General features: G+C 34.9%; 1 protein-coding gene across 1 annotated transcript in view; it reads right to left on the bottom strand.

Moving 5' to 3' along the window:
* The window catches only part of SNTG1 (syntrophin gamma 1), a 942,975-nt gene that overhangs the window by 642,934 nt on the left and 275,682 nt on the right, over positions 1 to 24,359 (bottom strand). Inside the window, exon 2 of the mRNA XM_027616083.2 lies at positions 236 to 310. The gene's annotated coding sequence lies outside the window, so the exon portion shown is untranslated. The remainder of the gene's footprint in view (positions 1 to 235; positions 311 to 24,359) is intronic.

Raw genomic sequence — 24,359 nt, 5'->3', positions numbered from 1 at the left:
GAAAGCTATGTCTAAGTGAAGTCTAACTATTGAACATTAACATATGTTTGGAGTGTTGCTCCCCTCTCCAAACCAGGAAATTAAAAAAAAAAAAAAAATTCTTATATTGTTCTAGAGGAAAGAGGCTTCATAAAGCTTAATATTGAAGAAAACAACTTGTAATAGAAATGTAGAAAAATGAATATTTTTTTTATTAATTTACCCACAATGACTTTTTGAAAAGTAATGGTCTTACCTGAATTTAGGTAGAGCAATATTTTCCTTTTTCAGAGGTCACTTCTCTGGCAATCTCAACATTCTGGGGAATAGTCTAGATGCAGAAAGAAAAAGTAAAAGTCCTATGAGCATTCAAAATAGAGGCAATAAAATCTATACACTGAAATTTATTCACTTTATCCATAAGGAAGACATGCAACCCATTTATGTTTATATCATATACATTTTTAACACATTTCTTTGTGAATTTCTAGGAGTAACTCAAAACCTTGTGAATCACCAAGGGGAAAAATAACATCATAAGTATTTCCCAAATGGCTAATGTCATAAGATTGAGTTCTGCAGAACACATTTTGGGGAAATTGGCTTATAAAAAAAGTACAAAAGCCTATTTGGTAATCTGCCCAAAATAGTATCTGTCAGTAGTCAGCATTTAGATATAAGCTGCCAATACCACAGCCTTTAGAATTAGACTCCAAGTTTAAATTATTGATATCATTTAAAAGCACTCCTTGTGGGCGCCTGGGTGGCTCAGATGGTTAAGCGTCTGCCTTCGGCTCAGGTCATGATCCCAGGGTCCTGGGATCGAGTCCCGCATCGGGCTCCCTGCTCCTTGGGAGCCTGCTTCTCCCTCTGCTTCTCTCTCTCTCTCTGTCTCTCATGAATAAATAAATAAATCTTTAAAAAAAAATAAATAAAAAAAAAATAAAAGCACTCCTTGTGAGGAATAGTCTTTGATTTGATGCCATTATTTTTAATGAGACATAGTTATTAACTCACTTTTATACTGAGGGAGAGAGGGTTAGCCTCTATACATCAAGGCCTGTTAACACATTGCTAATTCCAAAGGCTAGAATGATGTTTCTGCCTTTGCCACTTCATTTTTAATGATCCCATTGATGTTATTTGTCCTCCCATGAACTCAATCATAGTTTTCAAAATGCTCTAACACTTTATTAAAATGATAAACAAGTGAAATATTATATTTAATAGAGCAGTGATTATCAGGAGAAGTTCCAGAGGCATACAGCTGGCTGCAGAGAAATTGCTTGCATAGCTCATCAAAGATATATATATATGATTCAACAGATACATCCAATTCAGATCTATACAGAGGCTTATATTATTGATTAATAATATATGACTTTTTAATAAGCTCCACAGAGAAATCTGAACCTTAGTCATATTGAGAACCCTAAAGTAGAACATAAGCTTCTGGACTATGGTAGGAATAATTCTGGACTGGCTCCTAGATTCCCATGCCCTGGTACATACACTGTATGATCTCTTCCCCTCTGATGTCATGATCGTGGTTTGAGCTTGTGACTATGGTGTATTTCACTTCTGTGATGGGTTTCCATTAGATGACAAACACAAAGGGATTTTGCAAAATCAGTTAATTTTGAGTCAACCAATTTGAGGGAGATTATCTTAAGGTGACCAGATTTGGCCAAGGGAGGGGAGGTCTTACAAAGGGTCAGAGATTCAAACTGGGAAAGATTCTCCACCTTTGAAGAAGCAAACTGCCTTGTTGGGGAAGACCATATACCTAAGACCTTCAGAAGGCTGCTAGTAGGAGCTCAGAGCAGCCACTGGCTGATGCAACATAAAAATAGGGAAATCAGTTCCACAAACACAAAACACTGGATTCTGCCAATGACTTATATGGATTTGGAAAAAGACCCTGAGCTCAGGATCAGAACATAGCCCAGCTGACACATGACTGCAGCCTTGGGAAACCCTGCCTGTGATGAGGGTTATTTTTTAATTCATAAATTTGATGATTCAGAATTATGCATTAAGTGAGAATAATATCAATTGCAGTACAATTCTCAATATTGTATCTCAAGGTACATAAAATTTAAGCTTTTGTTGTTTCTTTAGTTGTTTTCCATGAACTAATTATTTAACCTGATCCCATTTTCTGCATTTCTTTTTTCCTATAGATGTATTCCATGGGTTTTATTTCAGAAATAATAAATATACATCAAACCTCTCCAAGTAAAAACAAACAAATGAAACATGTCCTTGTTCCACAGGTCCCTATTGAGGTGCAAGAGTAGGAACACTGCTTAGAGAACAATGTGCTGTCATCACTCTGGCAGCTCCACACCTGGTTTCTGTGGTTATAGAGGGGAACAGGTATTGCCCTAAGTAATACTTACATCCCCAGGGGCAAGCAGTACCAAGTACAAGTGAAAAAGGAAAAGGAAACCCGATGGCTAAATGTCTCAGTTTATGTCTTTAGTTCACATACTCACCGACTTCAATTCCACAACCACCTGTTGATGTTTTACTTTTAAACAGTAGTTGGTGTCTCCGCAAAGACTTCATAATGTAACACCACGAATGAAACAAAGAAGCCAAATAAAAATTAAAAAACAAAAAGAACCCTGAACTTGTTAATGCTATTAAGTCTATACCTAAAGAAGGTAAGTAGAATAATTTATTTTCTTAAGAAAATCCAAGAAGGGAAGGATTCAAAGTTTCTGCCAACTGGGAAATACAAGGCAAAAAAAGAAATTCTAGGGACCTGGTTACCATGTCTTTCCTCAGGTTCTAAGTTCACTGACTGGTCTGCCTTTCTATCTCTGCCTTTCCAGGTCATAATATGCATGTTTTATATATAATGTCTAGGATCTTAAGCTGTACTTGTGTAAGAAATGGGCAAAACTTATGCTACTCCAGTTTCTTTAGAACCAGAAATCCAACTCTATTTTTTTGATTTAGTAATTGAATAGAAAAATTTTAAATGAGAAATTTAAGAGAATACTCATGACTTTACAAACACATTCCTGACTTCAGTTATTCAAGGTATATCATTTAATACAGATATATTCATATTGACTGTATGCCCTATGCTGGATTTTCATTAATTGTTATTCACCGAAAACACTGTACCACAAATACCACTGAAGAAAACAAATTCAGGCATAAGTGTTGAAAAGTTAAAGAAAGAAAATTAAATAAATGAAATCTAAAGTATTTTGGAACATTATTCATCTATATAGACATTTTAAACAATCATTACTTAATGAGGCACAACATTATCCAAATCCTACTTGGGTTTCAACATAGGGTTTCTTCATAGACTTGTAAGACAAAGAAAGCATCATTATTCAACTGGAAAGTAAATTTTGATGTGTTTTCAAAACAACTTTTTTTCCATTTTATGAACAATAAGAATTTCACAAGTCAGAGCTTTTAAAATGGAATGTTTGTCACTGTTTGAAAAATTCTATCAGCTTTGATGTTACAAAAAGATAAAAACAAAACAAAACAAAACAAAACAAATCAAGCTCTGCTACAACTGATGTCAGCAGAACTGCAGTAAGCTTTCTTCTTGCCCAAACTCACTCCAGCACCCTATTATAGTTAACAAAAGACATTCTGTGTCCTCCAAACATGAGTCTTTTGTTACAAAATAAAGTATGTTCCAATAGAATGACAACCTCAAATTAAACTTGCCAAGGGTAGTTAAAAGCATGCATACTGCAGTGTGCTATAAACACAAGGGTCAGGATTTACCTTCATGTTGCAGACTAGTAACAAGCATTCCACAATACAGGGGGTAGGAATTAATGACATTTTAGGGTTTTGCTTCAAGAATGCCAAAATAATTATTAATTATTTTCATAATACTTACAGAAACATAATAAATGACACAGTGATGTTTTCTTGGCTTGCATTTCAAAATACATTTTATAAGATTACTGTGCCAAGGCAATGAGCTGATTTATCAGTCAACTTAGGATAATAGAGACAGGAAAAAATCACATCTTTCAAAACCATGACAGAGATTGTAAAAAGGGTCATAATTCTTAACTCTTTCCTGTACTCAGACCTTTTGCAAATTGGCCCACAGCATCTCCCAATAAGAGTGTCTAGTTCCTTACCACTTAAATCTATGCTGGGCTTGATCAGTAGTTTCCACAAAATGAAAAATATGTTAGTACTGGAACCAGGGCTCAAAAAGCTTTGCATATTTCCACTTTCTCTCAGAACTTTTCCAGTGGAAATAACAAGCCCAGAAGAGCCTGCTGACTGATGAGCGCTCACACAGAGGAGAGACTAATTGTCCCATCTGAGGCCCTGGACATTTGAGAAGTCACCAAAAGTACTTATCTGACTCACAGTCAACCACAGAAACATGCAAGAGCCAAGACTAGAGATTCTTAGCTAACTCATAGTCACATAAGCAATAATAACTACTTATTTTTTCAAGTTACTAAAATTTTGGATAGTTTGTTATGCACCAAACACTAAGGAATACAACCACAGAAATGAAAATTTATGCATGCAATTGTACATTTAACAGATACTTTCATGAATCTCATATTTCTCTCATTTACACTGAATTGCTTAGGCAATGATTATATATACACTTTCTTATTGTATTCAGAGAATATCCTTTGTAGACTTCTACAATGGCATTAGTCTGTGAATTACTGGGTGTCTTTCTGTTTTTTGTTTCTATCACTGTCATGACAAAATAAACCTGTATACAATTATTGCAAAAAATCAAAAGTCATAGTCAATGTCCTTCATTGCAGCTACAGAAATCCATCTCTTATCCCCTGGAATTAATGCAGCAATTTGGAAAACAGTTTGCTAGTCCCTCAAAGTGTGAAATGAATGTATAAGAGACATCTGCTATTTCATGTGTTAACAGAGTGTCACAAAGGGAGCATTGTTTAAGTATTTGAAATAAAATGTTACATGAAGAAAATTTAAGTGTCTGAAAATGATATGTGTTATAATACAATATTTATAAATGTAAAACAGAAGAAAATTAAGTGCCATATTGTTTAACCATACATACTTTTCAAAAAAGCAAGGGGAAGGAGAGGATTCTGGCAAGATGGCAGAATAAGAAGCACAGGGAATCTGTTTCTTCACCTGAACAACAATTGCATTGGCAGGGTACGTCTAATGTAATTTTGGAGTTCTGGACTCTGTTTGAAGGCCTGAAACTTCCAGGGGGAAAACTTGGACAATAAATTGTAGTTACTTTTAGCTCTTAGTACAGTAGCTGCTGCACATCTTCCATTCCCAGTCCAACATCAGGCAGCTGTGCACATTTCCTAGAGCAGCCTGCACACAGCTTTCAGGAGCCAGAGTGAGCAAACAATGACCCTGTCCTCCAAGTATTGGGAATCTATATTTTGATCACTGATTGCTGCTTCTGATCACAGAGGTCCAGACAAAGAGATGGGCGGCCATTGTTGCCATACCTCCCGCCACTTCCCTCCTGGCAGAAGTGACTTCTGAGGGGATTAAGTGCTCTTTACCACCACCTTAATTTTCTCTTTTTCTCCTTTGGGAGTCAGACTTTAAAGGCCAGGACATGTACATGCAAGTGTATATACAGTTACAGTTATAAAGCAGCTGTATATGTCCAATAAAAGAGCACAGATTCAGAAAAAGCCTGAGAAGAACTTAAGCTGACATCTGATACAAATACTTGGCACAATGACCACCTATAAAAGTTGAATTAAAAAAAAAAGCTAAGCAAAAATTATTTTAAAAATAGAAAACTCAGGGAAGGACAATATGATTTCTAGTGTTATATTATTAGACTCAAATGTCCAGTTTTACAACATGCACACACACACACAAACACAAAGCACACAAAAAATCTGGAAAGTATGGCCCATTCAAAGAGAAAAAAGAATCAAGTGAAACTGTTTCTGAAAAATAACCTACTAGCAGATCTACTAGATAAAGACTTTAAAATAACTGATTTGGAGATGGTCAAAGAACTAAAGAAGAATATAAAGTCAGGAAGTTTATGTATAAACAAAATGAAAATATTAATAAGGAGAAAGCCTAAAAAGAAACAAAAAAAAATCTGGAAGTGAAAAGTATAATAAATTCAAAGGCAGGTTTGAACAGGCAAAAAAAAAAAAAAAAAGAATCAGCAATCTTGTAGATAAGGTTATGGAAATTATTGAGTCTGAGGTGCAGAAAGAAAAAAAAAGGTTGAAGAAAAGTGAACAGAGCCTAGGGGCCTTATGGGACATCACCTAGAAAACAAACATGCATGCAGTAGAAGTTTCAAAAGGTGAAGACAGAGAGAAAGGAGCAAAGAACATTTGAAGAAATAATTGCTGAAATGTCTTAAATTTCATGAACATTAACACACCCATCTAAAATGTTCAATGAACTCCAAACAAAATGAACTCAAAGAGACTCACACCAAGGCACATTTCAGTCAAATTATTAAAAGCCAAAGACAGAGAGAAAATCCTGAAGGCAGCAAGAGAAAATTGGCACATAATATACAATTGATTCTCAATAAGATTATCAGCAGATTTCTCATCAGAAATTTTGAAAGCGAGGAAGCAGTAGGCAATATATTACAAGCACTAACTGGAAAAACAAACAAAAAACAAAACAAAACAAAAAAAACAAAAAAAGCTGTCAACCAAGATCATTATATCTGGCAAAACTGCCCTTCAACAGTGTGGGGGAAATTAAAACATTCTTCTAAAAAAAAAAAAAGCTGAGGAACTATGGAAAGAGCCAAGATGTCCACCGACAGATGAATGGATAAAGAAGATGTGGTGTATATATATACACAATGGAATATTATGCAGCCATCAAAAGGAATGGAATCTTGCCATTTGCAATGTGGATGGAACTGGAGGGTATTACGCTGAGCAAAATAAGTCAATCAAAGAAAGACATGTATCATATAACCTCACTGATATGAGGAACTCTTAATCTCAGGAAACAAACTGAGGGTTGCTGGAGTGGTGGGGGGTGGGAGGGATGGGGTGGCTGGGTGATAGACATTGGGGAGGGTATGTGCTATGGTGAGCACTGTGAATTGTGTAAGACTGTTGAATCACAGACCTGTACCTCTGAAACAAATAATGCATTATATGTTTAAAAAAAAAAAGAAGAAGGTAGCAAGAAGTGAAAAATGAAGGGGGGGAAATCTGAGAGGGAGATGAACCATGAGAGACTATGGACTCTGAGAAACAAACTGAGGGTTCTAGAGGGGAGGGGGTGGGGGAATGTGTTAGCCTGGTGATGGGTATTAAAGAGGGCACATACTGAATGGAGCACTGGGTATTATATGCAAACAATGAATCATGGAACACTACATCAAAAACTAATGATGTAATGTATGGTGATTAACATAACATAATAATAAAAAAAAAAAAAGCTGAGGGAGTTCCTTACAACTAGGCCTGCCCTGCAAGCAATGCTCAGGGGAATCCTGCTGGGTGAAATGAAAGAACATTAGATTGTAACCTGGAGTTATAAAAAGAATTCTCAAGAAAGGCAATTCACTGGCAATTAAAAAAAAAAAAATCTAGTATTACAGTTAACTACTTCATAATGTTACCTTTTTTCTACATGATTTAAAAGATTAATATGAAAAATTATTAGTCTAAAAGCTAGCATTATTTTAACATTAGTTTATAACTCCACATTTCGCTTCCTACCTAATTTAAGAGACTAATGCATTTAAAAGAATTACTAGTTTATTTTGGGGGGCATAGAATGTATAAAGATGTAATTTTGTGACATCAACATCCACAACCAATACAGATAGAGGTGTAAAGGAGCAGAGTTTTTGTAAGTTATTGAAGTTAGGTTAATATAAATTCAAATTAGTGTTATAGTTTTAGAATGTCAAATATGAGCCCCATGGTAACTATAAATAAATTAGCTACAGAATATACATAAAAGGAAATAAGAATTTAAACATTTCACTACCAAATATCAACTAAACAGAAAAGATGTAATGTAGGAAATAAAGGACAAAAGAAAATGACAGAAATAAGTCCCTTACTTTATTTTTTTTTAATTTTTTTCAAGTTATGGTTTAAGTTTTATTTTGGAGCATCAACCCTGTGAGAAATACATATCTCAGTAGGATTTGATTTCCCTATAGGTATTTTCCCAAAGAAACAAACAAAAGCATGATGAGACTGCTTGATTTTCAAATGTCACTTGTTTGCCCCAGAAACAGTCTACTTGATACAAGGATGTCCTAGAAATCCTAAATCTATACATCATAGTTTCATTGCTGACGATGATTCCAAAGAGTCAAGAACAGGAGAAGCAGTATTACCTCAGCCCACCTTGCTCACACTTTGGATGATATTTGGCTCCTTCCTGAATGGAGATGAGAAAGGACACAGCCCCCCGTTCACAGGAGTGAGCACTGTGTGGAAATCTTTAACACCTACGGAGATGGGCTTTCTGTCATCTTCGCTGCCCACAGCGCAACACTTTTGCCTTCCTCCCAGCCATTACCTGCCTCTATTCTTTTCTTTCTTTATGAACAATGATTTAAAAATCCTCAACAAAATATTGGCAAACCAAATTCAGCTGCATATTACAAGACTTTTACACCATGACCAAGTGGGATTTGTTGGTGGAATGCAAAGATGATTTAACATGTAAAAATCAGTTGATGTAATACAGGACATTAACAAAATAAAGGGGGTAAAAACCACATGATCATCTCAACTGGTACAGAAAAAGCATTCAACAAAATTCAACACTCTTTCTTGATAAAAGCACTCAACATGCTTACATAGAAGGAAAATCTCTCAATAAAATTAAATCCATATATTCCCATAAAATTTATACTCAGTGTTGAAAGACTGAAAGCTTTTCCTGTACAACCAGAAACAAGGCAAAGGTGATGGCTTTCACCAATTCTACTCAACATAGTCCTGAAAGTTCCAGCCAGAGAAATTTGGCAAGTAAAAGAAATAAAGATATCTAAATTGGAAAGGATGAAGTAAAATTAATTCTGTTTGCAGATGATATGATCTTGTATGTAAAAACCCTAAAGTTTCTATACACAAAAATATTGTTACAACTAATAAATCAATTCAGCAAATTAGCAGGATACAAAAGAAAAAGATAAAAATAAGTTGCGTTTCTATACACTAACAATGAACAATCTGAATAGGAAATTACAAAAGCAATTCCACTTACAATAACATCAAAAATAACAAAATACTTAGAAATTAACTTAAGCATGAAATTAAAGACTTGTATGATGAAAATTACAAAACGTTGAAAAAAATTAATTACACAGAAACCCATCCCATGTTTATGAATTGGAAGACTTAATATTGATAAGATGTCAATACCACTGATCATCACCTAAAGATTCAGTGCAATCCCTATCAAAATATCCAATGGTATTCTTTTGCAAAAATAAAAAATTACATATTAAAATTCATATGGAATCTCACAGTATCCCAAATAGTCAAAAAATCTTGAAAAAAAGAACAAAGCTGAGAGACTCACACACGTCCTGATTTCAAAATTTAACTACAAAACTTTAGCAACTAAAACAATCAATGTGGTGCTGGCAAAAAGGCAGATGGACCTATAAGCCAATGGAATTGAGTAGGAAGATCAGCTAAGAAAAAGAAAAAAAACCACACAGGCATGGTCAAATGATTTTTGACAAAGTGGCAAGATTATTCAATGGGGAAACAGTCTTGACAACAAATGCTGTTGAAAAAACTGGATATTCACATGCAAAAGCATGAAACTGGATCCTCTCCTAATACCATAAACAAACATCTCAAAATGGATCAAAGACCCAAATATAAGACCTCAAAGTATAAAATTCTTAGAAGAAAACATAAAGCAAAAGCTTCACAACTCTGGATTTTGCAATGATTTCTTGCATATGACTCTAAATGCATAGTTAGCAAAGAAACAAAATAGGCAAATTGAACTTCATTAAAATTAAATATTTTGTTCACCAAATGACAATATCAAGAGAGTAAAAAGGTTACCCAGAGAATGAGAGAAAGTATTTGCAAATCATTTTTCTGATAAGGGATTAATATCCAGAATACAAGAATTAAAACAACAAACAAACAGACAACCTGATTGAAAAATGGGCAAAAAGATTGAAAATACATTTCTCCAAAGAAGATACACAAATGAATAATAAGTCCATGGAAAGATACTCAACGTCATTAACCGGGGGAATGCAAATCAAAACTACAATGAGATACAACCTCTCACCTGTTAGGGTGACTGATGTTAAAGAAAAAAAAAAACAAAACAGAAAATAACAGTTGTTGGTGAGGATGTGGAGCAATTGGAATATTTATGCATTGTTGGTATGAATGTAAAATGGTAGGTACAGCTGCTATGCAAAACAGTATGGAAATTCTATAAATAATCGAAGATAGAATTACTATATGACCCAGCAATTCCACTTCTAAGGATATAACAAAAAGAAATGGGAAAAAAACAATCTCAAAGATTTATTTGTACATTCATGATCACAGCAGTATTATTCAGTATAGCTAAAACACGGAGGAATTCTAAATGTCCATCAGTAAATGATTGTGTATAAAAATGTAGTATATACACACAATGGAGTATTATTCATCCTTAAAAAGGAAGACAATTTTGAAATATGCTACAGCTTTGACGAACCTTGAAGACATACGCTAAACGAAATAAGTCAGTCACAAAAATATAAATACTGTATTATTTCGCTTATATGAAGTACTTAGAGTTGTCGAAATCACAGAGACAGAAAGTAGATGAGTGGTAGCCAGAGTCTGGGGCAGGGGAAGAATGAGAAATTGTTAAATGAGTATAGATTTTCAGTTTTATAAAAAGACAATAAAGTTTTGATACTTTGCTTGAAGTGGTAAATGTTGATACCGGTAGTCTGTGATTAGTTGCATATGTATATTGTAATACTAGAACAACTACCAAGGAAACTTCAAATAGCAATGTATTCAAATACATAAATAAATCAAAATTGAATCAAAAAAATTGAATTCTTTTCTTTTAAAAGATTTATTTATTTATTTGAGAGAGCATGTGTCAGGGGAGGGACGAAGGGGGAGGGAGTTAGAATCCTCAAACAGACTCCCTTCTGAGCATGGAGCGCCCCCATGGGGCCCAATCCCAAAGCAAGAGTCACCTGCTTAACCAACTGAGTCCCACAGGCGCCCCTCAAAATGGAATTCTAAAACTGTTCAAGTAACTAATCAGAGGGAAATTAAAAAAAAAAACAGAAATGAGAAACAGGAAGAATATAATAAAACAAATAATAAAATGGCAGACTTCAGCTCTAACATGTCAATTAATTTTATGAGTGGAAATGACCAAAATATTCCAATTAGGGGTTCCTGAGTGGCTCAGTCATTAAGCGTCTGCCTTTGGCTTAGGTCATGATCCCAGGGTCGTGGGATTGAGCCCCACGTCAGGCTCCCTGCTCAGCAGGAAGCCTGCTTCTCCCTCTCCCATTCCCCCTGCTTGTGTTCCCTCTCTTACTGTGTCTCTCTCTGTCAAATAAATAAATAAAATCTTTAAAAAAATATTCCAATTAAAAGAAATTGTTTGATGGATTAAAAATCCTAACCCATCTATAAATTGTCCAAAAGAAACTCAGTTCAAACATAATGATATATGTTAAGAGGATGGGAATAACATAAAATTCAAATATTAATCAAAGTAAGCAGCAGTGGGTATATTAATATCAGATGAATTAGACTTTAGGGCAAAAAAATTACCAGAGACAGAGGCACCTGGGTGGCTCACTCAGTTACGTGTCTGCCTTTGGCTCAGATCATGATCTCAGGGTCCTGGGATCAAGCTGCACATCAGGCTCCCTGCTCAGCCGAGAGGCTGCTTCTCCCTCTCCCACACCCCGTGCCTGTGCTCATGCTCAATCTCTCTCTATCAAATAAATAAATAAATTTAAAAAAAAAAAAAACCCAGGGAAAAAAGGCAACACTATATAATAACAAAAACATTAGTTGACCAAAGGACACCCGGTGACTCAGTTGGTTAAGCAGCCAACTCTTGATTTCAGCTCAGATTGTGATCTCAGGGTCCTGGGATGGAGTCCTGGCTCAGCTCTTGGCTCTGTGCTCAGCGGGGAGACAGCTTGGAATTCTCGCTTTCCCTCTGCCCCTCCCCCGGCACTGGCGTGTTCTCTCCCTCTCTCTCTCAAATAAATAAATAAATCTTAAAAAAAAATTAATTGACCAAGAATATATAGCAACCCTAAATTTTTATTCTTTAAACAACACTTCAAAATACATAAAACAAAAGCCAAGAGAACTGAAAGAAGAAATAGACAAATGCATGGTTTTGGTTGAGGACTTAAGCACCCCAGTCTCAACAGTTTATATTGGCTAAAAAAATCAGCAAAGATATAGAAATTAACAGTACCATCAACCAAAAGGATCTAATGGATTTTATAGAGCATTCCACCTAGCAAAATTAGAATATATATTCTTTTCATGTGTCTGTGGAACAATCAACAACATAGATCATATACTGGATTATAAAACAAACATTAACAAATTTAATGACGAGAAAAATCTTCAAAGATGTAGAAATTAAACAACAAAATTGTAAATATTCCATGGTTCGAAGAGAAAGTCTCAAAGGAAAATTAAAAAATACACTAAACTGAATGAAAATGAAAATACAACATCAAAAGTGGGGCGCCTGGGTGGCTCAGTTGGTTAAGCGACTGCCTTCGGCTCAGGTCATGATCCTGGAGTCCCGGGATCGAGTCCCACTTCGGGCTCTCCGCTCAGCGGGGAGTCTGCTTCTCCCTCTGACCCTCCCCCATCTCATGCTCTCTATCTCATTCTCTCTCTCAAATAAATAAATAAAATCTTAAAAAAAAAGAAAATACAACATCAAAAGTTATTGCATACACACAAAACAGTTCTGAGAGTGAAATTTATAGCACTATGCTTACATTAGGAAAGACTGAATATCTCAAATCAATAATCTAAGTTCCTAACTCAAGAAACTAGAAACGGAACAAAATAAATCTAAAGTAGGCAAAAAGAAGGTAAAGATAAGAATGCAGGTCAATGAAATTAAAAAGAGTAACTTTAGCAAAAATTAGCAAGGTAAAATCTGTTTTTTAGACAAAAAATAAACAATAATGTTAAGTCTTTAGCAAGAGTGACAGAGATAAAAACACTGAAAACACACATCTCAGATGCATGGAATAAAATAGAGAATATCAAAAAAGCCCCTGCAGTCATTAAAATAAGGGAATACTATGAAAAACTTTCTTCTTTGAATTCACTAAGAAATGGATTAGTTTCCTGAAGACAACAAACAACCAAACTTGGAAAAAAAATAAACCAAATGGTCTAATATGATTAAATAATTTATATTTGCAATTAAAATCTTCTGAAAAGTAATCTGTATCCTGAGATTATTACTGGAGAGTTTTGCCAAATATTCAAAGAGGAATTTAAACCATTTTATATAACCTTTTCCCAAAACTACAAGAGGAAGGTTGCATTTTTGAACTCATTTCATGAATCTAGTATTAAATGATGCCCAAACCAGACAAGTACAACACAAACAAAAAAGAATACTAGAGAACAGTATCTCTCTTATATACTTAGAAGTAAAAAAACCTCAAAAATAAATTAGAAAACCAAATCAAACAATGTATAAAAATAATTATATGACCCACCAAAAGTCCAGGTGGGTTTGGTTCCAGGTATACAAAGCTGGTTCAATATTTGAAAATCAGTCAGTTTTATCCACTGTTTCCACAGGATAACGAGGGACAATCACATGATCACATTAATAGATGAAGAATAATTTGATAAAATTCAACAGACATGCTGCAAAAACAAATAAAAAGACTCCTAACAACAACAGCAATAACAAAACCCAAGGGTACCTGGGTGGCTCAGTCAGTTAAGTGTCTGCCTTTGGCTCAGGTCATGATCCCAGGGTCCTGGGTTGGAGCCCCCTAGTGGGGCTCCCTGCTAAGCGGGGAGTGTGCTTCTCCCTCTGCCCCTCCCGGGCTCGTGCTCTCTCTCACACTCTGCCTCTCAAAATAAATAAATAAATAAATAAATAAATAAATAAATAAATAAATAAATAAATCTTTAAAAAAAAAAATAACAAAAGCCCAAAACCACAGCTAACATCAGACTTAATGGTGAAAAGACAGAAGGTTTCCCTCTAATATTGAGAAGACAATAACGCCTGCTGTCACAACCCCATTAAACATAGCAGTTTCTTTCTTTCTTTTTTTTTTTAACATGGTATTTTAAATTCTAACCAGTCTAAATATTGGAGAGGGAGAAGTAAAACTGTCTCTATTTACAGACTATATAATTGTCTGTGCAGGAAATCCAAAATAATTTATCAAAAAATCTATTACTAATAATTAGTGAAGTTACAGGATACAAGGTCAAAATATGAAATTAAACTGCATTTCTACATCCTAACATCAAATAAGCAGAAACCAAATATAAAAATGCAGTGCTATTTAGGATCACCCCAAGGAAAATAATATTTAGACATAAATATAACAAACATGCACAGAACCTGCATAGCGAGAGTTACTTCTGTAACTGTTGATGAAATCATTCAAAGAGGACTTAATTAAATGGGTGACATACCATGCTTAGGGATTGGTGGACAGGTGTGCCTGGCTGGGTATGAAAACTATCATATAAGTTTAATTACTTCACGTAGTTAAATTAAGCAATACTAAGTCAATTGTACACTTTCCAGTGTAAGAGACTCTACACATCTAGAGATGAGTACAAGAATGAGACACAAGATAAAAACATCAGTAATACGGCACAGAAAGACTTTTGGATTGCATTTTGACTAGCATCCTTTTCTTGGTTTTTGCTTTGAATAAATGACTAGGCTGCAAAATGTTTTCAATATATACATACATCAGTTTGCTAATGTATCATTCCTATCACTGACTGTACTGTGATATAGAATGTTTATCTTTCCAAGTAGAGAATTTTCTAGAGCAAAATGAATGGGAATCCCTGGTTGGGAATGAAGACTAATCTCTACATTAAATTGACTTCACTTAATTAAATAGAGTGGTATTAAGCCATTTGTACTTCTTTCAGTAAACAAAGCTATTTTTGTGAAGTTCATCAGTGCAGAATGCAACTCTCTATTCTATTCTAAAGATTAAAAACATCTGACTGAAAGTTCAAGCAGTTCTTAAAAATGAGAAAAAAAAATTTTTTTTTCCTTAGGTAGTAAAAGAAAGCTTAGTTTCTATGGATTTGGGTTATTTGGTTATTTTCTTAATTCATGACACACATGAAATAAGCTAAAGTCAAATTTAAAAACCTGTAAATAAGGAATGACTCATTCTTTGACCAGAATGCCAGAGAAATATTCACAAGGACAAAGTTTGTCCTCTGATATATAGCCATACTTTTTGAGATGCCTGAAACACATACTATTTCCAACTGCTGGTATAAGGTTATATATTTCATAAGACTATTTTTCTTTATACATCACCAAATATTTGAGTGCCTACTAAGAACCCAGTACTGGTCTAGAGTCTGTGAAGGCAGCAGAGAAAGAACACAGAAAATGAATAAATAAATGAAATTTATATGATATGTGATATGTTAAATGCACCAAAGAGAATTGCAACCAAAAATCCCCTAGTGATTTAAAGTGTGTCTATTTGTAGTTTACTTAAAAACCTATCTGCTTTTAAGTATCTTTTGACTTTTCAGAACTAAACTACCATTTCAGAGAGAATGTCTCATAGTTATGGCTTTAATCTGACAAGTACCAGTTAATGGGATTTGCTGTGTCATCTACTATTCATGCTTGTCATTTCAGAATTATGTATTCTCTAGTAAAAAATAATCGCTTTCAGAATTTGATACTGGAACAGAACATGTTCATGTGCAAAGTTCTTCATAATTGTTCATCATGTCACATCAACCATGGTAAAGCATCTGAATAGCAGCAGAGTAATATTTTATTCTCCTTAAAAATTTTAAGCTTGTGTATAAAAAGGAAAAGATAATTTCCTGTTAATTTTTACTTTATGACCACATTTTAAGTATATTCAGCCAACCCATGGTGATATAAGCTCAAAGAAGAGTCTCTTTGTATCAAGGTCTTTGAGATCAGGAAGAACATTAAGATGGGGGGAAAAGGAAAATAGAAAAAGCAAACACAAAAGGTAGAACAAACTCACAAATTTATATCTTTCAGTTCAATAATTTGTAGTGCTAAAGGATACAGTTGTAAATATACAGTAATCTTGAAAAGGTAAGATTCAATATAAGTAATAGTTCTGAATTCTTAATTTTGTCATTTTGCACTTCTGAATTTTAAACTACAACTACAACAGTCTGCTATTATGAAAGCACATATGTAGCAACATTTTGAAAGTTAAGTAAACCCCTGAGAAGAAATTTTTAATACTTAATTTTTCTATAGGAAATTTGCAAAAATAGGGGAACCCACACTTCTGAGAAATTATATTTTTGACTACTCAGAAGCAACAGTAAATTGTTTTAATTAATAGAGTCAATATTATGATGATGTAGATATTTGTCAAAATTTAAAACTAGAAAACATGAGACTTAATGGTCATAGATGAAATGAGTCTCCTTGAAAGGAAGGTAAAATAACTGCTGAGTTAAGGAGAAATGTTTTCTTTTGTTTTCCCTGTTTGCATGACCAAAGAATTTGGAATGAGGAAGGGCATTACTGAACAGTGAGGGGAGAGCGCCACTCTTCTGAAGGAGCTAGGATGAAGGCAGCAAGGAATTTGGCTAGTTGGATCTGGAAGCAGGTGGTTAAGAACTCCTTGATAGGGGCGCCTGGGTAGCTCAGCTGGTCCCAGGGTCCTGGGATGGAGTCCCCACCCCCAATCAGGCCCCCTGCTCAGTGGGGAGTCTGCTTCTCCCTCTGCTGCTCCCACTGCTTGTGCTTGCTCTCTCACTCTCTCTCTCTGTCAAATAAATAGATAAAATCTTAAACAAACAAACAAACAAAAAACTCCTTAAGAAAAAGGCTGGAACTATGATCCTCAAAATTAGGCAAATTACACTATGTGTAATCTCCTAATTTCCTTGAGCCGTTAGTAAAGTCTTCCTAAATGTTTCAAGATGATTTCGGCAGTGCCTTGCAGTGGTGTTGAGAGAAAGTATCTGAGTTCCAGCTCCCATTAGGTAGGGAAGGGAGCATCCACTGAAGTCAGGGTAGTTAGAACATTTTCCCCAATGGGGGCAGGTGGGTGGCTCAGTCAGTTAAGTGTCTGCCTTCAGCTCAGGTCATGATCCCAGGGTCCTGGGATCGAGCCCTGCATCAGGCTCCCTGCTCAGTGGGGAGTCTGCTTCTCCCTCTGACCATCCCCCCTCTCGTGCTCTCTCTCTCTCTCAAATAAATGAAATATTAAAAAAACTAAAAATAACAGTTTCCCCAATGGAATTCCAGGGGTAGTCAGATGGTAGGAACAGAATTAGATTGCTGTGTAATTATGAATGAGTAACCCAGCTGATTTACATCACACCAGAATGATTTGGCTTCACATATATGCCTTAGATACCCCTATCTATCCCAGCTCTCTAGATAAAATAGAAATTTTAGACTGCTAAGGACAGATACCATAATGGAAGATAAAGTCCTATTAGCTACCACGTGGTTCTCAGTAACCAGCTGACTTTAGGGTCAACTCTTGGTGCTGTCTCATTTTCCCTCTGGCTTTGTTACACTGCTTTCCCACCCAAAGGCTGTTCACAGAGCTGCCCTGACAAGAGTCAGATGATGATTCTCTCATCTCAGGTATTTCCATCAATAACTTCTTTTGTCCTCCCAAGTGAGTGGTAGCCAAGTCAAGCTCTCCAACTTACCAGTCTATAATTTCCACAATTCACTGAATTGAACCACGTAACATTTTTTTCTCCCTCTTGCTCTTCTCCTTCCTTCTGTCTCCTCTTTCCCTGAGTTTCATCCTCTTTACTTCATTCTTATAAAGCAGTTGAGGCCAGAATACAGAGGATTTGAATGTTTAGCTAAGATTATATACTTTATCAATGTACAATGAGAAATGAACCTTGTTTTTGAAAAAAAATAATTATTCCTTCTTGATGTAATTTAGGGTCTTATCTTCTGCACCTTAAAATGTTAGTCAACTTTTTTTTTTTTTTTTTCCAGCTCGTTCTGTACTTTTCCTCTTGGGAACTCTCTCCTCGTTATACCAGCGCTTTCAAGTCTAGAGCCTATTTTACCATATCCAGTCAAGAATCAATCACTGATTTATATCTCTAGGCCAAAGGTTTTCCTGAATTCAAACATATGCAACATCCTACCATATGTTTCCTCTATGTAATCTTCAAAATCAACATGCTGAAATTAGAAGTTAGCCTTTTCCCACCCCAAACACACCCATCTTTCCACAGAGCCTGTCTCCATCAACGGTACCACCACACTCTAGTCTTCTAAGCCAGGAAACTGATTTCTTCCTTCACTTCCGTCCTCCACATTCAGTGGGCCATTAAGTTCTTTTAAAATGTCCTCCTAACTATTTCTTAAACTTATACACCAAGTCTTTCCACCTCCCTTGGCCTCTACTTGGGTTTATTCTGTTATCATTCCATGCTTAGATTTCCATAATTACACTGATCACATAGTGTTCCACATAAAAACTCCTCATTTATCCTGTTTCCTGATGCTTAAGTTATTTTTTCTAAATTACAAACATAATCTTTTAAAAATGCAAATGTGTAATCATGCAGCTCCTCAGCTTTAAGTCCTTTCATGGATCTCCCTTTCCTTCTGGACACAATGTCACTTAAAATAATATTCATTGTCCTTAATGATATGTCTATAAGCCTTGACTTTACAATCTCATTTTCTCCTCAATTTTACTATATCATAGTCATTGTCATTCTTCAAATGTGAATTTCTCTTTTTGCACCAGTGTTACTTTCCATTGGCGGTTGCATCTGCCTGGACTCTCCTTTCTCTGTGCCCTTTAACCTCATATACTTCTACCAGGAAGCAAATGGGGTTGTTCCCACTTGTTTTCCAAAACTCTTACAGAAAGTACTCTCCAGTCCATTTCTCACGCTCAAGTTGTACACTCCTAAGAAATACACTAGCTAGCCTGTACTTCTGTGTTTCTTGTAAGTATTAAATAAACTAATATATATGTAAATGTGATATCAACTTCAAAGTGCATAAGATATATTACAGAGTAATTACAAACCACATATATTTGTTACTAAAGAAAATTTCATACACATTATTATTCAGGAAGCACAAACTACACATTTTGTTATTCAAGGAAATTTAATAACATATTATATTATTTTGTTTACATTTCATTCCTCATGAATTCACCATGAATTACTCTAGTTGGTAATACAAAAATCAAAGTACAAAAGGGAGAAACATGTCCACAGCCTCTAACGACTAGTGCATATCTTTAGCAATCCCTATGACTCTTTAAGAAAACTGACATGTTGCGGCACCTGGGTGGCTCAGTCGTTGTCTGCCTTCAGCTTGGGTCATGATCCCAGGGCCCTGGGATCGAGCCCTGCATCAGGCTCCCTGCTCCTCCCTCTTCCACTCCCCCTGCTTGTGTTCCCTCTCTTGCTGTCTCTCTCTGTGTCAAATAAATAACAAATAAAATCTTAAAAAAAAAGAGAAAATTGACATGTTTTCTTCTTGGAAAGAGGTAATTGTTTGAAAGAAGCATTTTCTCATTGTAGTTCTTCTCAGAAGTCAACAAAAGGTTACCAGTTACCATTATAATAGATATTGTTTATATCATTTCACACAAAAATTTCAGTAATAATTGAAAATCACTTTGCTGTAGTAAAATCTATGTGTTAGAAATCAAATTCAATTCCATAAGGCTCCAAGTGAGGATTATCTAGAAACAGTTGTTCCAGCTCTAAGGATTGGTAAATATTTCTCAAAAGACTTGAAGAAAACTGCATCAGAAATTAAATGCTATGCTCAAGAGCATGTTTTCCTTTTATTAGAAAAACCAGCAAATGCATTGTTCAATATGTCCTGCAGAAATGTCAAACATGCAGCATTTTCTACATTCTTCTTCTGCTGAACTAAAATTGCTCCCAGCTGGTTTATCATTTTAAGTCTTTCGGGTTAAGTATCTATTTTAGGTAATTGGGTTTATTTTTCTGTAGTAGAGGAAGCTGCAGGTGAATTCTGAAGAACTTGGCTTAATTTCTTACTCTATTTCTCTAGTGGTATTTCTTATCAAGCTATTTAAGACCTCTGAACTGTTGTACCCTTTCATATGTGATGGAATTAGTAAGCCCAGTGGGACATAATACATTTGAGGGCAGAATAAGAGCATGTCTGTGAAAGTATCCTGGAATCACAAGACACCACTAGCAAATAAAAACTGCTGATAGACTCAAATAAACAAATGTAAGCAGATGGTTTTTAGTTTCATTGAAGCTTCAAAATAATTATGAGTATGTTACTTACTTTGTAAATTCACATATCAAATATTGAAAATATTTTCTAGTTAAGTATGGTATAACGATAGACTAAAGACACATTTTCCTTCCATCAACCAACAGTCAATGTATTAGAAAAACATAAATCAAAAACTATAAACAATAGGAAAGGACAAACAACAACATTTTAGAATTTAAAAATCAGATTGATAATGGGTACCTGGCATAGAAAACCAAAGAATGTTTAAATGTGTCCTAAGCCAGCAGTTGGCAAGAACAGAAATAAGACAATTTATATTGCAGAATTCCAGGAAAGCTAGGAAATGTAGAAACTAGATAATCTGAAAGTATTGCCACAAGTGGGACTGAAAACAAGAAGACTGATTTACAGGATATCTGAAAAGTTAAGTAAAAAACACCTTGAATATTTGTGTAACAAGTTACAACTGAAGAAAAGGAATAAAGTATGTAAAAAAAAAAAAAACAACCTCCCTAAAAATCACTAAGAAAAAGACAACCCAGTATAAAAATGAACCCAAGACAGGAATTGTTTTATTTTTATTTTTTTAAAGATTTTATTTATTTATTTGACAGAGAGAGACACAGTGAGAGAGGGAATATAAGCAGGGGGAGTGGGAGAGGGAGAAGCAGGCTTCCCGCTGAGCAGGGAGCCCAATGCGGGGCTCGATCCCAGGACCCTGGGATCACGACCAGAGCCAAAAGCAGATGCTTAATGACTGAGCCACCCAGGCGCCCCCAAGACAGGAATTTTAAAGAAGAAAAAACTCAAAAGGCCAGCAATCATATCAAAGGACATTCCTGCTCATTGATAATCAGGCAAACACAAGTAATATTCACAACACAATGTCATCCGCAACCATCAAATTGGAAAACAATAGATAATAAATGTTTAATGACTAAGTGGAGTAAGCAATTTTTACATTCTAGTAGGAACATAAATTGGTAAATCACTATAGAAAATAGTCTGGTATTATTTATTAACTTTGAAGAAGTCCATATCTGAAGTCTCAGCAATTCAGACATACACCCATTAAAAAAAAAAGGAAAAAAAAATCTCTTGCACATGCAAATCAAAATATAACAGAATGTTTGTTCACCAAAAGCATTTTTATAATAGCAAACACTTAAAAAAAAACAAAGACAAGTCCATGGGAAAAAAACAAAAATGATAGAAAAACAAATTGTGCAATATTATAATAGAAGTTGGTTACAACAGTGCAAAGGAATCAACTACAGCTATATGGATCAACACGGGTAACTTGGAAATGTGCTCACGTATTCAATTAATTGTGCAGTTGAAAAATTAAGAGACTTTAACTTCCTATTCTACATTGTGTTTTGGATTCTGTTAATTTTGCTAAACAGAAGTACTGTTCATGCTCCATTATCATGGGGACAGCATCTGCTGAACATTGTTAATCGTCAGAGTTTGCCCAGTGCTCTCCTCAGGACCCCTTCATACCCTTAAAAAGTATTCAGAACTCAAGGAGTTATTGTGTATGCAGGTCACATCTATCAATAAATACTATATTAGAAATTAAACAGAAATTTTAAAAATATCTATCAATTTAGTTAAAAGCAACAATCAACCAATTATATGTTAACTTAAATATCATCTTATAAAAGTAATTATTTTCCCTTCTATAGCAAAATAAATTACTGAAGAGTGTCACTGTTGTACATTTTTTATGAATCTCTTTAGAGTGTCTACCTTATGAAACAACAGCTAGAATGCCCTGTTTGCTTCAGCATTGTAGCTGTTGTGATAGGTTGTTTTGAGTGAAGCAGATGAAATAGATATGTTTCCCCAAGTCTAATTTTCTTTTGAAAGCTTGTATTTTATCATTGATAACAAATACTGTCATTTGCTTTTTTTGATGTAACAGACTCACTTCATTCATATTTGAGAAAATGTCTGCCAAAATCCCAGGCCTGAAGGCATCTGTCAGTTCTTTTTGCAAGGAATAATGGAGATCCATGAAAAAAGTGTTCAGGCCCCAATTAAATCTCCAAATGTTTTTCCTTGAGATAACCATGTACTTTGGGGTGCTACAGAGGGTTGTGTGCATATGTCCCCTTTCTTCACACAGAATATTAAAAGGATGTGTACTCAGGGGTGGAGATTTAATAAAATAATATTTTTTCTTTCGTAAATGACACTTTTAGGTATAACTAGCATTGTTTTCTAACTGTGAGTGTGCAGCAGTGAAGGATACTGTGACTACCCTATGGTTTGGTGCCACTGTCTTGGTGCGAGGGCACCAGTGGTTTTACCCACAGGTGTTTTTGTATCACTGTGCAAATATAAGCAGCGCAATAGGAAAATTTAAAACATAATATTCTTATACACATAGTTTTGACCTCTCAGACTCACAAACACATCCCCCCAAATTCTGCAGATACCACTTGGGCAAACACTGCTAAAATGAACTAAATTATCATGAGCTTATGATAATCAAGTGGAAGAGGAAAATCTGTATACTACACACCAGAAAGTAATAAATGACATAAAAGTCGAAAGTGATGTGGGAATTCAGATGCAGGTGAAACAACCTTCCTCTTAGGGTCCCAGGAAAATGCTCCTTAGAGGAGATGATGTTTTGCATATTTGGAGCTGTAAAGACTGATTCTCTACCCACAGAAATCAGAGGAGCAAATATGTGCAAATGAGAAAGTGAATGGGATGTGAACTGAAAGGCAGGAGTATCAGTATAACTGGCATTGTGTCCACTCCACTTTGGACTGGGTCAACTCACACCAGCAATTCCAATGGCCAAATTCTAGTGTAGTTTTGGCTCTTTCTCATCATTTTTTAGGGATCAAAGTTATTTTTAGAGCTGAGCTCAAAACCACTGAAGCCTTCCATTTAGGAAATGGCTAGTTATGTTTAACCTTCATTTTTGAGATATAAAATATGGAAATCTAACCAAAAATGTATTCAACAGTGATAAATGTGTATATTACCCTTAAAGTAATTCTTATTTAGCTGAAGAATCTCAGTCTAGTAATCAGTTTAGTAAATGTGTTGCTTTTATCCTTAGAGACATACTAAAAATAAGAATATGTGAAGAGATGAATAGATATCATGTAAATTCAGAGATTTCTATATTTTCTACAATTCTAGCCTTGGATATCACAAATCCACTGTAATCTGTCTCTGAGGGTGGGAAAAGAGCAATTTACTGCTCTCTAGAAGTTATCATCCTAACTTTACACCTCAAGGAACTAGAAAAAGAAAAAAGAAACTGAGCCCAAAGTTAGCAGGATGCAGAAAACAATAAAGATTAAGGCAGAAGTAAATGGAAATAGAGAATAGAAAGACAATAGAAAAAAAATCAATGAAACTAACAGTTGGTTTTTTAAAAGGATAAACAAAATAAACAAACACTGGATAGACTAACCAAGAAAAAAAGAGAGGATGCAAATAAACAAAATTATAAATGAAAGAAGAGGCATTATAACTGAAATAAAAAATACAAAGGAATCACAGAATCAGAAATAGGAAAGGTCATCAGAGGTTACTAAGCACTTTCATACACAAACAAATTAGATAACCTGGAAAAAATGGATAAATTTCTTAGAAACATACAACTTACCAAGACTGAATTATGAAAAAAATAGAAAATCTGGACATACCAATAATGACTAAGGAGCTTGAAGCTGTAATTAAAACCCTCCTGAACTAAGAAAAACCCAGGGCCAGGTGGTCTCACTGGTGAATTCTATCAAACATTAAATGAATAATTAATAACAATTCTTCACAAACTCTTTCAAAAACTTGAAGCAAGAACACTCTCTAATTCTTTTTACAATGCCAGCATTACTCTGATACTAAAGTCAGTTAAGGATGCTATCAGAAAAGATAATTAATTATAGGCAAATGTC

Source organism: Zalophus californianus, chromosome 4 (genome assembly GCF_009762305.2).
Source record: "Zalophus californianus isolate mZalCal1 chromosome 4, mZalCal1.pri.v2, whole genome shotgun sequence".
Taxonomy (NCBI): domain Eukaryota; kingdom Metazoa; phylum Chordata; class Mammalia; order Carnivora; family Otariidae; genus Zalophus; species Zalophus californianus.
Note: the sequence above shows the minus strand (reverse complement) of the source record. Positions and strands in the feature narration are given on the sequence as shown.